We start from the raw sequence: 4,766 nt of genomic DNA on the forward strand, positions 1-4,766 counted from the left end.
AATGAAAACCTACGTAAAACGAAAAAAACGTTCAATGAACGATTATTTTGATGTAATAATTGTAAGTGTAAGAACATAGGTTTTGAAGAACAAACACAGATACCTGATGCCCGAATCAATCGTATCCTGTTATTTCCAATATGAAAAAGGATAACGCACAACGTTTTTTTCCTTTATCTCAGTTTGTTGCATAGTATATGTCCTTGAATGCGCTGAGTATTTAAATGAAGGAATATCTATAGATATTAATAAATATTCACTTACCTTTTAATTTTCCGTATTTTAGATAGTTCCGTTATTATCATAGCTGTATAGAAAATGCTACACGTTGTTTTTGCATTATATGAACGAGTGTTAGGTATTCGCTCTTTAGCTATAGTATCACCTGTCCTCACTAGTCCATTTGACCCATTTAAAATGGGTAACACTGGACCTATTCGGGGTTTCTCAAATAGACCGCTGAAACGAGATGACAGCCATACAAGCAGCTACGCAATAATAGCAACAGTTCCTTACCCTTAATCTTTTACTCTCCTTATACACGTCACATACATTATGTATAAGATAGCGTTTTCCTTGTTGAGGCCATATTGAAGGAAAACCCGCTAGGAGTGATGACATCAATGCTGAGTGAATTTTTCCTGATTGCAAACAGATTCCTAGGATCACTGAACGCTAACAAGTATCGATTAAAATACATAATTAAAAAATATAACAACCTGTTTCAAATAACCGCAACCCAGGTTGCCAGCCGATAGGCGACACGTCTGTACGCTAAATGTCCTCGTGTCGTTCGTATCTTTTTTCTTTCTAATTAAATTCTAATTATTGATATATAGGCAACAGTTAACGTTAATCTGCCTTTCAGAATGGTCATTTGATTGGTAATTAGGAAGTATGCATTGAAACACGCTGTTCTAACCACATATCCATAGATCTTCCGAAACCATTCGATAGACAAACCGCAAAATAAATGGTGTGTAGATACTAATCCTATTCATAGAAGAACGACTGGTTCTCACTATTAACAGTCTAACAGTCTGCCCCTTGGGGCCGTTCTGTTGCAATCCCGCAATATTTACTATGTCGCAATTTATACGCAATAGGAATGATGCATCGGATAACGGCTTTTTGTAATTATTGTAATGACTGTAATTGCTCGTAAGTTCGAGCTGTACAAGCAAAGTCAGGACAGAGTTTATGCGAACGCTCCACAATTAAGGCTCCTTGCATTTCAACCGCTAGCCTATACGGGAACTAAATGAAAATTGCTAGCGAATAGTACCTATGCAGCGAGCGGAGGACCTCGAAAAGAGACCAAACACGGTTTTTCAAGGCCAAACGAACATTTAGTTTGTACTTTGTTCTTTCGACCTGGCACATTCGTCGTTAGCGCTCGCTCCACGCCGGCAGTTACACATGAATTTACGAATAGGACAGTTAACTATTAAACCCCGCCTTGAGTTCGCGTTCAGGGTTCGTTCCATATTTCATTAGACCCATCGTTAGTAGCAACCTGACGATTCGTGCATTTTGAACAACAAGTGTAGTCCTCCCAGGACCATATTTTTTTCTGTTTTCTGCCTCAACACTGTGTCCCTATGAGCGTAGCCGACCATACTAAGGAAACGCATCACGCTGCCATATTTCTAGGCCGGTGTTTCAAGCACGAGAGGTGACGTTATTATGCTGAGAAGAATACCATTAGGATGACTGCTGTCATCATGAATTCCTTTCCAATAAATACGTTTCATTGTTTGTTATATAAGGAGAATCCAAGGAGGGAAAATTAACGATGTGTCTTGCAAATACCCAATAAAAGTATAGACCAAAATCTCGGTTAAGGTGTTAGATAAGCTTACATATCTAGCTAGATTACCAATCGTGAAGCGCGGCCATATTTCTCAAAGAGTCTTACCGCACGTACTAGCTACTGGTGATGTTTTGCTGATAATACAGCAGAACGTTGACATAAAATTTCAAAAAAACGCATATATATCTTTATTCCATTATTATTCCAGCTAAAATGACAGTTTCGTCAGAAATCATTAACGCATTTCTGGGGAAGCTTCCGAAAAAGATCGTATATGATAAAGATTCAAAAATGACCATTTTGTACCCTGTACGGGAATACCTAGTGCTTGATCGAGGATCTTGATGATGGGGTGCGTGTCAAGATGATCGCTAGGGCCATGCAATGTGTGTTCGCATGACAAATCCTAACACGGGAGTACACATCGATTAGAGCTAATTGTTTACTCAAAAAATGTTTAATTACATGATATCAATAATATACTTAGATATAATAATGTCTAATTTTAGAGAATTATCTTACCTTTTTGAATATTTGCAGCAATCCTCATTCAACAACCTGGATTAGCGAAGGGCGCCCATTCGAATGCGGCTTCAAGCTCGATGCAAGCTTCTTGGGCCTGATTTATAAGTTATATCAAATATATATACTCTCAGTCGACTGTTGTTGCTTCTAACTTGGACATACAAAGAAGGTTATTCGTAGGCAGTAACACGTCTGCAATTCAACCTCAAGTGGGCATCCTTTGAACCGCAGTTCACCATAAAATAACATCTGTATACTGTTTAGTTTTCTGGTACAATTGTCACCAGTTTTTTCGATCAATCAGCTAGCTTCTTAACAATTTGCATTCGCGGAATGAATAGGATCTTCTATCTTCATGTAGCTGTATTCCATTAGAGAATATATACTTCATCCAACTCCGTGTTCCGTAAATACTCTCACTTTTTACGTTTATCCCCGAGCTTGCGTCTCTTTTACGGGTGGTCTATCGAGCCTCAGGGCCCTCACTGTGTCGCCTAGGTGAGCAGAGTAAGGGGGGGGGGGTAAGAGAGAGAGAGGGAGAGAAGGTTGTCACCCCACACAACTATGAATGGGGTGTTCGTTAAAATTACAACTGTTGGGACAGCGTCGAGACGCGGTTGCCCCTTGACCCGGGACGTCTCGAAAGCTTATGCGGTCCGCTCCAGTGAGCTATGAGGGGGATTCGTCAAAGGGTTAAATAGCGTGCAATGGGTTAGGGCAAGAAGCTAAGACAAAGAAAGACGTGATTAAATATACTCGACTGCGTGACTTGTGTCTTCTGCGTAACAGTGCCGTTTTTAGGAGAAAAATTCTGTCATACGTTTTCACCATACTTAGACTGTAGTGCTTGAAGAACAGATATATATTCCCTCTTTCCCCCTCTATTTCTTTACCTCTCTCCCTCTCCCTGTACATATCTAGTCGAAGTAAATAATTTGCTCAAAATATCACAACAACACAGATGGCTAATTTTGCTAAAAGGCGTTCAATCTAGATCAACAACGCTTTGCGACCCAGGCAGTCGAGACAGCCTCCTTGGCCACGTTAACTTAAGAACCCAACTAACATAAAAATGATATCTATTTATCATAGCCTTATATATGAAGCTCATACAGCAAGCACTCGGAAAATCGTCGATGGCATGACATGTCTGGCACGAAATAAAATCTATTTATGAAAATTTTGAAAAAACCCATTTGCAGCAACTTTCGTAACTTTATATCGACACAAATCGTGCAGTTTATCAGGGCAGCTAAAACGATTATAACTCCTTCTAGTTACCTTAACAAACCTTCCGAGCGAACCGAAGTAATGAAAATAATCAATAGCATGTTAATATTTACTGAATACGCTCAGTACCCTAACCAGGTAACCTTACATTAAAACTGAAGTACCATAGCTTATTATGGATGGCGTTACTGCGCTTACTCCAAATAGAGAAAAATCAAAATTAAACTAAAAATATCGAATTTAATCCACGATATCTAGCAGACCTGCATTTTTTTTCAGTACGATGGATACGAAATGATCTCGATCGGCAATAGCGTCGCCGATAAAACTTTTAACATTTATGAAATTGTCAGCTTCATCGTTGTCAGCTTTATCAGTGTCCGAATCATCATTACTACTGAGTCGCTTTCGGCTGCTTTGAGCCACAGGATATGTCAACACTCACCATTTATTCCCTTTGCCATGAATAGACATTCTACTAGGCAATTGTTTACGAACGAATTTATTCGATAACAAACAAACTAAACTATAAGGTATTCCGTCTTGACCGAACGCTTTCCTCGCCCGGAATGGTTCGTGGCTGATGATGGTGTGGGAACAATTTCGAAAAAATTCTGACTACGTATATGAAGTATATATACATTAGGTAGTATTAAATAGATGGCGTAACCCGTTGAAGCGCATTGCTAAAATCAAGATCGCGCAGTCCAGATTTTACTTTTGAACACTTGTTACACACGGCCGATGATAACGTTACCACAGGCATTCCATTTAGTGTTGCAGATCATTAGCATTACAACTATTAGGAAGAAACGCAACCAGCGACGAAGTACCGGATCATGAAGTCACCTACGTACTAAAACGTTTCTTCACTGTTTACACTCGTGACGCTATCGGAAATCGTGGAGCACCTGACAATGGATCTGGAATTACGTGAGGGGTGAGTAAAACTATGATATTTTCAGTAATGTATTCCAGCCTTCGAGAGTATTACCATCTGGCAACAGTAGATAATCTTGATATGACCGATAGCGTGTTACGACCGGCAGACCGTCGCGTGCATATGTATATATAGTGTTCTTGTATAACAAATAAACGTTTCAGTTACGACTAAAAGATAGGGCTAGATATAAATGTCTATAAACTCATAAGAGTATGCAAGCTATTGATTGGTAAGCGATCGGACTTGACCATCACA

The sequence above is a fragment of the Varroa jacobsoni genome, unplaced genomic scaffold (assembly GCF_002532875.2).
Source record: "Varroa jacobsoni isolate VJ856 unplaced genomic scaffold, vjacob_1.0 scaffold_434, whole genome shotgun sequence".
Taxonomy (NCBI): Eukaryota; Metazoa; Arthropoda; class Arachnida; order Mesostigmata; family Varroidae; genus Varroa; species Varroa jacobsoni.